The sequence below is a fragment of the Vitis riparia genome, chromosome 16, assembly GCF_004353265.1.
Source record: "Vitis riparia cultivar Riparia Gloire de Montpellier isolate 1030 chromosome 16, EGFV_Vit.rip_1.0, whole genome shotgun sequence".
NCBI classification, from domain to species: Eukaryota; Viridiplantae; Streptophyta; class Magnoliopsida; order Vitales; family Vitaceae; genus Vitis; species Vitis riparia.
In genome coordinates, this window is record NC_048446.1 from 19051799 (window position 1) to 19065814 (window position 14016).

Below are 14016 nucleotides of genomic sequence, written 5' to 3' on the forward strand. Positions count from 1 at the left end.
CACAACCAGGTCATCTTGGTACATTCATCAATAAAAGTGAGAAACCAATGTGATGCATTCAAAGTGCGGACTTTGGACAGATCGCAAACATCAAAATATATAACCATAAAAAAGATTAGACATTTATTTAAAATGAATGAAAAGGAAGTACGATGGCTCTTTGCCAGTTCACAAACATCATGATGCGACCAAGACACATCACATTTTTACATAGACATCACGGTGTGACCAAGAAACATAACATTTTTACAAATATATATAAAACATCACATTTTTACATAAACATTGCGATGTGACCAAGAAAGATCAATCCAATGACTAAGGGTTAAAGGTTTGACCCAAATGAATACATCCAATTTAAAGAGACAAATCCATGTGAAATTAGAAGTTCGTCTTGGGGCCAAGTCTTGTCTGCTGGTTGTTACGCCTCGACAAAGAGCTTATAAAAAAATAATTATAATTCATTATGCAAATGGAGTTACCAAAGATGTGAATTGTCATTATTGGTGAGGTTGAAGATGTCTTTGTCTTTCTTGTTCCCATGCCCATCCCTTTCATTCCAAAAAAGCAAAATTTAAGAATAGTGACAAACTGACCTTAAGCAAGTTACCAATTTTTAATTTCTTCTTTAAATAAGTACTGCATATTGAAAAGTTTTCGGCAAACCATAGATTAAGCCTTCTGCTCTCCCTCTCCAAAGAAGGTCTCATGGCTGACATCAATTGTACAGCCCAAAGGGGACGCAACAGGGATTTGTGTAATGCTTTGATGGGCAAACAGGACATGGAAGTGATCCGAGTTTGCCGTGATCTTCCTGAAGGCCCATTGCAGAGAATTGGTGCTAACAACGATACAGTCCTCCACATGGCCGCTCACTCCGAACAAAGTGATCTGGTACTCGAATTACTGAAACTTTTACCCGGAAATTGCAGCCATGGACTGGTAGATATAAAAAACAACGCCGGTGACACTATACTCCACGAAGTAGCCACCAGCGACAACATGATCGGGGTGGGGGAGAAGGTGTTGAAGAGAGATGAGGGGTTGCTCTTTGCGCAGAACGACTAGGGAGAGATGCCTATTTTTTGTGCAGCCCGCTATGGCCAAATTGTGATGTTTATGTTTCTGGCTGACAAAATGGAGCTGAAGAAACGAAGTTCAGAAGATGGTAAACGCCATTTGCAAAGGAATGATGGAACAACAGTTCTTCATATTTCCATCGTCACTGAGTGTTTTGGTAAGTTTCTTTAAGCACTTTCACTGCTCAAATCTTTGAAGGTATGTGATCTCTATTTCGAAAAACATGAAGGGTATGTTTGATTCCCAAATAATTGAGAGAAAATAGAGATAAAAATTGAAAAAAAAAATAGATTTAAAGTTAATAAATTACTTTTATAGTTACTTCAAACTTATTAAACTTTTCCATATATAAACAAAATAATTTGAAAATGTACAAGTTTTTTACTAATTTTAATTATATTTCATTTTTTTCTATTTTTTAATGATAAAAATAAATATGAGAAAATTATTTTTTAAATATTTTTTTATTTTTATTTTTTAGTATCTTTTGAGATTAAACATAATGTAAAAATAAGTTTTAAGAATAAGTTTAAAATAGTAAAAAATTAATAATAAGTTTAAACTCAATGAACTTTAATACATTCTCTAAATTCATTTTTCTTTGTTTGTCTTTCTATAAAAAAAAATTGAAAGTGTGAGAATTTATATATTTAGAATAATTTTGATTATATTTAATTAATCAAATAAGAGAATTTATATGCATATTTATCTTTTAAATACTTTATAGGATGCAAAGACTGCAATAGGCTACTAATTTAAGAATTTTGTTTTTTGTTTTATCTTGCATGATTACATTGGAATAGAGTTAGCCCACTTAATTGCAGAGAGCTACCCATATTTCATTGAAGAAAAAGATCAAGACTCAATGACCGCTCTTCAATATCTCGCATGCAATCCAACCGTATTTGGAAGACAAAAAGTGAAAATGAGACGAGGGTTCGTCGAGGAGTTGATTAACTCTTGTATAGTACATTTGATTTCTTCTTCATTATCATTTATTCTTCTTTTACTCAATTACACTTACTTGCTTTTTTAGTGAGGTAACTTTTTTTTTTATTGAAATTAGGTGTGTTGTTCTTGTTTTTTTCAAGAAAAAAAATAGTTTAGAGGAGAGTTAATTAACAATCTTATAAAGTGTAGTGCACTCTTTTGTTTTTGTTTTTGTTTTTGTTTTTTATTTTATTATTATTATTATTATTATTTTAATCTTTCATCTTTTAACTTTTTTCTTTTGTTACATAGATTGAACTATATAGGGAGGGGAATAGATAGTTCAAACAAGATTAATTTCAAGTTAATTCAATAAGACTAAAAGTAATGCAAAAAGCAATAGGTGAGACAGATGATATATGTGGGACTTCCTTGAAACTCTTTTCCTTGGATATGTTTTTCATTTTTTATTTTCAAAAAAGAAAATATTAGTAATTTTTATATAAAATATAAGAACTCTTAAAAACATACATTAAAAAAAATAATGGTTTTCTAAAAATAGTTTAAAATTTTGAGGTATTAGAAAATTTTATCACCTCAAATTTTAAAATTTTTAAAGTGGTTTTTAAAGATGGAGGCTAAATCTATACCTAAATCTATACTTTTGTATAGGACTTTCTAATTTTATATTAAAGTTACTATTTCTTGTTTTTAAAAATAAAAACAATAAATATATCCAAATGAGAACTTACTCTAACTAGAACCTACTCTTTTTTTAATGGTATTTACATCTAGTAATCATCTTTAGTCTTCTCTAACTATATACTGCTTCATTCATCATGTGCATTAATGGATTACTTCATTCATGTGATATTAGACACTCTCTTTAATTGTGCTACTTTATGTATAGATTTGTTCTAATGGATTTGTTTCTTGGTCTGTCTAATAAAATTTGGTAATTTTTTAAATTTCATTCACCATTAATTATTTACCTTGATTTCTTATAATCGATGACTGTTTTTTTTTTTTTCGTTACATAATTTTATTACTATTCCTTACAATCATAGCCTAAACATCTCACAAACAAAGTTCTTTTTCAGATTGGTCTCCCAGAACTAACAGCATGACAAGAGATGAAAGGTGAGACATACGGAAATTTTTTGTATGCATTGATATTATTTTGATGGTTTTTTCTTTTCTTTTGAAAGCTCTTGCATTAGAAAATTAAAATATAATCATGAATTTTAAAAATATTAAGTTGGAGGAGAAAAGAAATGTAATTGAAAAATGTTATTGATAGGTTTTGCAAATTTCTTCTCGAACATATGAATTCTTTCTCAAATGTACAAAAATTGTTGATACAAAATTATTTGCACAATCCCAAAGATAATGTTCGACTTAAGTCTCCTACTAGGCCTAAAAACACTTTAATTAATTTTTGGCTTTTATTCATAAAAGGAAAATTTTAAAGGAAATTTTTTGGCTTTTTAATGGTATCATAGTTTAGCTAGGCTTCGTTCCATGTTCTTGGAGTAAACTTTACTAACCTTTCCTAATCACCATCCTTTTGCTTAAGGATTTAAAAACTTTTGGTTTAAAAGATCATCTTGAAATTTTGAAATATATAAAACAATGCTTAAAATTTCCTTTTTAATGGTACTATAGTTTAATTGGGCTTAGTTCCATGTTCCTGAAGTAAATCTTGCTAACCTTTCCTTATCACCATCATTTTGCTTAAGGATTCCATGATACCCTATTTCTAAAGCATCTATTTCAACAACGTTAAAAGCTTTTGGGTTGGCTATGTTCGGGCAAGGTAAAGTTTTAACTCGATCTAGTCTTGATAAGTTTAGCAATTCTAGCATGTTTTCAATCCATACAAGAGGATCCTTTTTAAGTCTCAATCTTAAAGGGGCATGAATGTTGCTTAGGTCCTTAAGTTCTTGTTTAGGATTTTCTTTAAATATTCTCGATCTAGTCTTGATAAGTTTAGCAATTCTAGCATGTTTTCAATCCATACAAGAGGATCCTTTTTAAGTCTCAATCTTAAAGGGGCATGAATGTTGCTTAGGTCCTTAAGTTCTTGTTTAGGATTTTCTTTAAATATTTTAATTAGTTCATTAGCTTCAACATCTAAACTAATGTCTTCATTAATGACATTAATTCTTCTTATATAAGAGGATTGTGGAGTGTTTGAAGTAATTAAATTCTCATTTGATGCTTTTAACTTATCACTTATTCTTTTTATTAGATATTAGTCTAGTATAGGGTTTTCTTGAAATTTCTTAGATAGCTTAAATGACTTAAATAAAGGTTTATCATCTTTTTAAATAAAGGTTGTCTTAATGTTCTTGATTTTGGACGACTTCTACTTTATGGAGTTGATATACTAGAGTCTTAAGAAACAAATTAGCATAATTATTTTGTTCTATGATTTTCTTTATATCTACTACATTATCATTTTCTTTATCATCACTCTTAGTCTTAAAAGATGATGTTTTTACTATTGTTCCATTAACATTTTTGTCTATCTTAGCTTATAGGGAATGATTGGATTCTATAATAATATTATTGATAGTCTTCCATCGTTTAACATTTCTTAAGTCAATATTGATATCCTTGAATGGGTAATTGGGAATTTCCCTAAAACTTTTGAACCATTGCCAAAATTTAACATGTGTTTGGAGTTTTCTTAGATAAACATAAAATTCTTCTTGATATATGGTTCTAAACAATTAGGATACATTATTGAAGTACCATAATCTTTTGACTTTGTTTTTTTTCTATGAACTAATCTTATCCTAATAGCTTCTAATTAATCACAAATTCTTGATCTATCATATTAATCATTTGGGAATATGTGGGTGACATATTTGGTGATCCTTGTGTAGACTCCTTATTTTCTTAATAATAGAGTTGTGCTATATTTGTGTGGCTTCTAACCCTTAATAACTTAATATTCTTAGATTTTGAGGACATGGATCCTTCTTCCATCTTAGCAATCCTAGTATAAATGGACGAGCGTGATGCTCTAAAGGATTTATATTTTGAAATGCTATGAATTCCATAATGTCTAAATGAACTAGAGAATATCAAATCTCCTCATCCACAAGGGTATTGAACTATTTGTTCAATTTTTTCCATTCTTTGGTTTATGGGTTGAACAACATTAGATAAATGTCATGATTTAGGAAAATCAACCTTTTTCCACAAGATTTCTAGGATGATAAAGTTAGATTTACTAACTACATCCTATTGAAAGAAAATTGTCTCTCCCTTAATACTGGTGCATAAAGCTCTAGATCCCACAATGGTGGTCATACTCTTGTAAGCAAACTTGGTATTTATGAAAACTAAGATTGTTTCCTTCCTTAAACCTAAATTTATGAGTCTTAACATGAAGAACAATTGAATATAAGATATCAACATCTTTTAATCATATTGTGAAATTAGGATACCGCTAAAAATAAATTGATTCATCATTTAATTGTGTGTCTACTGCTTTAATAATAGAATCTTTGTAATCAAGATATCTATCATTTGTTAGACTACTTAACAATTAAGTTATTTAAGCATATTCTAACCAACGGCTTAGAACCTACTTAAACAATTCCTAAATATATAAAACTAGCTATAATTTGTCTTATGTGGTTTTTTTTTTTTTTTTTATGGATTTGCTATTTAGAAAACTTATTGCCTGAGCATCTAATTCTAAGCTTATGGTTTGTTCAACTGTCTTAATAATGTTATTTGAGAAAAATTTAAAAGATTATTTCTTATAAAAAAAAAAATTGCTAGAAATCTTAGGTAATTTCTAATTTTCTAAGTCATTTTAATCTTAGAATAATTTACTTTTTCATTGTTTACTATTGCTTCTTTGGGGATTTATGGATCTCCCAAACATATATATAGATTGAACCATTTTAGACCTTAATCTATAGCCTATTGACAGGTTTAGAAACCTATGTAATCATTAGAAATCTTGTCTTAAAATGCCTCTTTTTTTCAACTAACATGAGCTCCTCTAGATTGTCTTTAGGCAAACCATTATTGCTACAATAGATGAAGCTTTATAACAAACCCAATATCCATGTCCATGGCTTTGATACCATTAACAGACTAGACGCTATAGTATATAGTGAAAGAGTAAATGTGGCTAAGTAAATGAAAACAAAATGTGGACAGTGAAAATAGAATGGTTTGTGGCTTTGAATTAATATGTTAAGAATTTATTCTTAGAGGTCCGTTAAATCTATATATTAGTACATTGTCTTAATTCTTGAACTTCCAATTTGTATTGCCTTATTTCTTCTTGAAGATCTTTAATGGTAGCTTCCTTAGAAACATTATGATGGAACCTTGTTAAAATTTCTATGGATTTCTTACTTTCAGGCTTGTGAACAAATTTCCTAAAGATTTCATTGATTACTACTCAAAAAGTGCTATTTGATAGCTTATAATTAATCCTTTTAAACACTTTTGAGTAGTAGTTAGAGCCTTTTAACCCAATTAGCATGTTAAGGCCCCTTTCAATCAATTCTAATCAAATTGTGTAAGTTTTGGTGTTTTTGTTAGTATTTTGATCACCAAAGCATTATGAGATTGAGGAGAGTTATATGGAATCCTTGGCAAGTAATGGGAAGCTCAGAGGCATGAAGAATCGAAGCTTTGAAGCTCTTTTGCCATAAGCAAAGTGGAAATGCAAGGGGAAGCAAAGAGAATTCAGCCATGAAGCATTCTTGATGACAGTCACTGTAGCCAATTTTGGAGCACTTCCTGATGTCCAAATTATGCATGCTATATGTCATTTGAAAGCTTAGGAAGTCAACAATCTAATGCTTCAAACCGTGTGCAATTTGGAGCTGAAATGAGGAAGTTACAGCCTTTGGAAGATAACTGCTCCAAGCTGAAGAAAGGATTCAGAAAAGTGCTGCGGAATCAGCCTTTTGTTGCGAGATATTTCGCAACACTTTTGTATAGTGCTATGGATTTCCCCTGAAGCTTCACGCCGCGATGGAAGCCAAACACCACAAGATAGAAGTCCACTTTGCAAAGGTGTTGAATCAGCTGGTTGCTATGAAGAAATTTCGCAGCTCTTCTTGTTCACCTGCGAAATTTCGCAGACCTCACTTTTCACCTGCGAAGTGGTCCTGAGTGCTTCCCGATATTTGTAACCGACACTTGGAGATATTTTTCATTAGATTTTTGTTGCCTAAATGCCCAAATTCTCCTTGTAAGTCACCAATGATAGGATTCCTTAGTTTTTAAGTTAGGAATTTGGCAAAAATATCAAGGTAATAGCTATCATTGTAATTTTGGTTTTTAGGGAGCCCGAGGAGCCTGTTCTGAGGGTGTTAGAAAAGTGATGAACCTTTTGTAAAAATTTCAAAGGAAGAAATACACAGAGCTTGAGCTCTGCTTTACCTTCTCACTTTGATTGTGTCTTTTATTTATTTTACTAAGTTATGCACTCTCTGAGGAGTTTTCCCCAGAGAATGAGTAGCTAAATCTTTTAGTTCCTTGGAGTTAAGGTTGCCGGGAAAGGTTCCAAGTGCATCAATCAGAAGCTTTGTGGTTTCAGCTAAGAATGAAGAGTAAGTGTGTCCCGTGAATGGTTTCTAATGTTTTTAGTTAACTTAAAACACCTTGGAGTCACCTGGGCCAACACTTGGTAAGGCAAGTGATCTCTAACCATGGAGATGCACTAGTTTACCCCTTGCGAGCCTCTGGTAGGTGACTTGAAGGTAGGATTTTCTAGAATAGCCAACACTTGGTAAGCTTTTGGACTCTTAGGAGACATCCATTAGTTACCTCTTGCGAGCTTTTGATGGGTAATCCAAGGTTAAAGATCACCTTGAATGGTAAAGGCTAAGTGAGAGGCTCAAACCATTGCAAGTTGCATCAGTGAGAGAATTAAAGCTGAAATCCAAGTGAGGGATGCATTTGTGCAGCACCTGTTAGAGAATTGACTTTAAGTTAATTCTCTAATGTGAGGAAATGAACCAACTGACCGGAGCTATGCTATTGCATGAGGAACCTCCCCTGTATACCTGAATCTCCAAGGAATGCTTTTCTTCTTAAGTTATTTTCATCACTTGTTGTGTTGTTAATCTAAGTCCATACCTTTTTCAACCAAAGTTTGTGTTTTATTTCTTAAGCTAATCTTGAAATGAAACAACACCAATTCACTTTGAATTGGTATCATTTTCAACTTGAGTACCCTTCCCAGTGGAACGATCCTAGAGCCACTATGCTATAGTAGCTTTGTATTTGCTACCCTAGTTCATGGTGTTATAGGTTATAAATATTGTTGATTACTCTCGCCATCAAGGAGCACCAGCTGGACACGAATCAGCTGAGACACCAATTAGGTATGAATCAAATACAACTCTATTTTTACTGAAAAGTCTTCTATTGTGTTAAGTAATTCTAAATTCATTTTTTGTTCTTTGGTTATGACATTTATAGTCTTAGGTTGTGAATCACAATCATTTTTAATATATCCTCCTTGATCACTAGAGTTTTGGCTTAAGCTTTCTTCAATGTTTTCAAAAAGGTTAAAGATACAAAGAAAAAACAATAAGGTACAAAAACATTGGACCTTAATACAAAGATAATTTACAAACAAATGGAGTCATTCTTGCTATGTGACTATTCTAATTGGCCATGACCCAATCTTTAATAATTTTTAAAAAATATTATTAGAAAAATACTAAAAGGAAAATGAAAAAGTCTATTTTATAGATCAATTGACCTAATACTTGGAAAATTTAGTGAAATGTTCTTCACCTTTTATATATTGGATTAAATTTCAATTGTGATGCTAAAAGCTATTGATGTTGGAATATACTATTGGCATAATATTAATCAAAATGTGTTTACTAATACATGCATGGCATGTGAGGACTAATATACAGTATAATAAACTATTAGACTTTAATTATCTTCTTCAATGTAATGATATTTCCTACTCAATGTCTCACATTACTGAAAGCAGATACTCTTCACTTCAACAACTTGTCACACTTTTGGTAGAGAATGATACTTCATGGGAGTTTGAAGCCACAACAACAGTGCCTTATTATAATAGTGCCCCAAACCTAGTGGAAAGGCAAAACTCCCAAGAAAGTTCAACTAGCGAGCCCAAAAAGAGTGATGAAACTCCATTATTCTTGGCAACAATATCAAACAATCCAGATATTGTCAAGGCAATACTTGCATTCCACCCTCATGCACTCCAGAATACTAATAAGAAAGGAAGGAACATATTACATGAGGCAATCCTTTACCGTCAAATTGGTATTTTTGATCTAGTGTTAGAGTATGAAATGTTTGCAAAAAGGCTATTAACAGCTACGGATAATGAAGGGAACTCCTTACTACATATGGTTGGCAAAAAAAGAAAAAGTCAAGCTAGTGAAAAGATGCAAAGCCCTGCACTCCAGCTGCGAAATGAGATGCTTTTGTTTGAGGTGCGCTTCCGTTTACCCATTCATCATAAACATAAACATTTTTCACATGCATCCACTTGTGTCAAGCCATAATTTGATTGTTAGTCTTCATTACTAAAAGTAGTAAATTATTAAGAAAGCAATGAGAAATATGTATCAAGTCAAGATGATAAGGTACATGCCACATGGGTATCATACCAAATTTGAGTCGTTATTATGTATACCAAAATATAGATCATATAATAAATAAACAAAGAAATAAAACTTAGATATAATTAAAGAAATAAAATCAAATTAAGTATAAGGAAATTTAACCTAAGCACAAACAAATAAAAAATAGGTAAAAATAAATAGGACCTTACTAAAAGTATAAACAAATAAGATCATTTTTGTCATATATTCACTTTTCATTGAATATTACTTTTTTTGTATGGTATCAAAGTAGATTGTATACTGTAGAATGATCTTTTTAAGACTTAGACAGGGCTCAATTCTTTTTTCCTTTTGGAAGACAGGAGCGAAACAATCAACCTATTTTATATGTATAGGTTTCATATTTTATATGTATATAAGTCTTTTATTATTATATGTTAATATATAATAATATGATAAAAACATGGGAAGAATAAATACATGGGCAAAATAAATATATCAACTAGATTTAGATTCAATTCTTCCCATAAATTAAGATACGGTAAAAAGTTACTAGCTAGTTGACCTATAAGTTTAAGTTATCAAATAATAAATGATATATACTTCCCCAACTAGGAGTAAAGTTTAAGACTATGTTTAGTTTCTAGAAAGTATTAAGGAAACAAAAACATGATATAGAAAATGATTTTTCCATATTTAATTTTATCTGAAAACTACAAAATAAAACCAAATATAAATAAAATTAGTTATAAACTTATATATTTTCAATTAAGATATATATAGAAAATTTAAAATAAATGAAATGAGTTTAAACTAATATATAAAAATAATTTTTTTATTTTAGATCTATTTTATTTTCCTTCACTTTTATTTTCATCTTCTTTTCCTCTCTATTTTCTTTCCTCTAGATTTTCCCTCAAATTTTTTTTGGAACCAATCATAATCTAAAGGTTAATCATAAATAATTGGTTTGAGTCACCATGTTCTAATTTTGTATGATGATAGATGAAGGGATTACAAACAAAAAAAAAATGCTTGTAGTCAAGGTTATGTTTCGTTTCCAAAAAAATACTAAGAAAAATAATTTTCACATATTTGATTGTATCATGAAAAATATTAAAAAATAAAATAAAATATAATAAAAATTAATTAGAAACTTATGCATTTTCAAATTATTTCATCTTTATATTAAAGAATTAAAATGACTAAAATAAGTTTGAAATAGTATATAAAAATAATTCATTGACTATAAATCTATTTTCTACTTTCCTTCGTTTTTTCTTTCTTTCTATTTTTTCTCTCTATTTTCTTTCTTTTGCATTTTCCCTTCAAATTTTGGGAACCAAGCATAGCCTAAATATATTACAAGAAGAAATGATACTACTTGTGATTGTATTATGAGTGCAGAAAGTGAAGTCAGCCTCTAGGATGCATTTCAGCAAGGCTCTCAACAGAATGAACCAGACTGCCGAAGAATTATTTGCTGCTACTAATGATCAACTCCATCGGGAAGCAAAGGAATGGCTAATGCGCACCACGGAGAATTGCACCATTCTTTCTGTTTTCATAGCCACTGTTGCCTTCGCAGCAGCCTACACAGTACCAGGAGGTCCTGATCAAAGCACTGGTATTCCAATCCTAAACTGTCAATCCTTCTTCGTGCTTTTCATTTTAGCCGATGTGATCTCCCTCACTTTGGCTTTAACATCTGTGGGTATATTTCTCTCAATCCTTACATCCTCATTTCCATTACGAGACTTCAAGGCATATCTCTTTAAGAAGCTGATACAGGGAATTATATGTCTGATCCTCTCGGTCTCAATGATGGCGGTGGCGTTTGGAGCAACAATCATCCTGATAATGGCACATAATTGGGAAAATGTTTTATGGCATGTGGTTGCATTCCTTCCTGTCCCCATTTTTTTTCTCTCATATTCACCTCTACGTTCAGCATTCTTGGGAACTTGCAGAGAGCTGCTCAAAAAACTTGCTCTTCTTGTGCTTGTAATATTCCTTGCTCTCCCCATCTTTCTTCTCTGGGAAGCTGGCAAAGGACTGTTCAGGACTCTGGCATGGGGTTGTGCATCTGTAGATAAATCTGTTCGTTCGATATCTCGGAATAAATCACAGCCCACATCCGATACCCATTCTCCTCAGCCAGCTGGAGGTCATCGTAGCGAAGTTTGCAAGCACAAACAGAATCTCGTTTCAGAACTCTTTCAGAACACATGCATGCATGGATGAATAATGAAATATCACACTCCTCTATTAAGAGTGTAGCATTAGTTGATTACTATGTTTTGGTTAACTTCACTCACGGCCCTTGGGTCCGAGGTTTGAGTTAAATACATCTAGTTACCGTTAGATTGAAATTTTATTAAATACCTTTTTTATCCTTTTTATCCGAGGTATTTGATGAAATTACAAACTTTCGGGAGATAAGTAAAATTTACCCAAATTTTAAATGCTATATACGATGTGCTTCAACTTTATCTCTTTGAATATATAGAAGATGTGTGTTGAATATAAACCATAATCTGGGTGAACACAGCACACTAGGTTGGATTGTTGCTAGTTGTACTTCTAGTTCTCCTACCACTAGTAATCATACGCGCAAGGGCTAAGTCAGCCTGAGACAGCCTGATGCTCAGTCTTGGACATAAAATTCCATTTCGGAGATAGGAATGGCAGGCAGGAATTTTCGGATACTTGTCCTACTCGCTACTCATAAAGAGCAATAAGAGACAAATTCACAAGAAAATTTTGTTGTGTTTAGTAAAATTAACAGAAAAGACAAACATGCAAATCTACCAAAACCAAGAAGTTGGGAAAAATAGATAAGGACTTTGCAACCTTAAAACCAAAATAGTTACTTGCATTAAGGTAAATTGTCCACTAAAAGAGTCAAGAATCCTTCTCGTTCATCCAAGCCAATGATCACTACATCCAAAAACAAATAAAATAATTATGGGATTAGATGAAATGATTCTTTTGTTGAGTATGAAAATGCTAAATGAAGTACTGGAAAAATAAAAAAAGAAAGTGAAAATACCTTAACACAATAATGTTGGGACAATAAAAGTTTTGAAATTGCTTTTTATGTATGCGAAAGCTCTCGTGAAAGAATATAAAATAAAATCATTCACACATAAAGGTATACAAGGTCCTAATATGGTTTGACTGGTCATATCTATCTCTATGGATGAGAGATAACATTCCATTATAAATTAAATAACATTAAAAATGACTGATCGAAACAGATACACAACTATTGGATTTCGAAACATCCCACGGTTTCCCACTCTTTGTACATATGTTCACCCTGCCACCTTGACCAAGAGCCCTTTTGCTTCACCGAATTTTTCTCACCCTTCCTCACATCTTTATTCATCTCATATAGTTTTCACAAATCTATATTTTTTAAAACTTTTTTCCTAAAATATTTATAGAGATATTTTTATTAATTGCAATCACATATAAATTTTGAAAATATTATATATATAATATTCCTTCTATAAAAAAAAATACATTAGAGTTAAGAATTCGAGACACTTTCAAACAAATAAATCACTAACCTCTTGGTCAAGGAATTCAATCTTCCACACGCTTCCATGTACCCTGCTCATATATTTCATTCCACCACCTAAGCCTCACTAAGATCCTTCCACAAACATCCTTGACTACCCAAATCATTTGAGGTCTAAATTAAAAGATAATTTTAATCAAAGTCCACATCTAATTTATAGATCAAGAACGCCCCCTATTGGAGACTTTTCTTAATAATCAAATTATCACACGGAAGTGTTACACAAGGGATAGCCTTGGTCCAAAAAAAACCATTTCCATCATGAGTTTAGGCCTTCCCATTAGCTCATGCATGTTCTTCGTTACTCCAGGAGCTGACCAGTTCAACCCTTGACCGTCAACCACTTAATACAAAGTTTATTAATTTGTTTACAAAAAGCGTGGTCGATCATACACCGCAAATTTTAGCAGCACGCGTAAGGAGGGGGTTTCGTAAATCCCCTTCATGACTTAAAGTCAATTAATAACTTAATTTAAGTTATTAAATGATTAATTATATTTAATAAAATAATTTAATATCATAACTTAAATTTAAAAATGATTTTAAGTATAAAGTAGTTAATTTATTATTAATTTTAAATCTTTTTTGTCTTATTTATCCATATCTAATAACGATTTCATATTCATGACTTATTTTTTATAATAAATATTTTAAGATTTATGAATGTTTAATAAATAAATTTATTGATTAAAAGTAATAAAATAAATATTAATTAAAATTAATGATAATAAATGTTAATTACAAGTAAATACATCAATTTAATAATACAAAATAAATTTATGTAATTAAAGGATTTCTTACAAATTGACATTTATT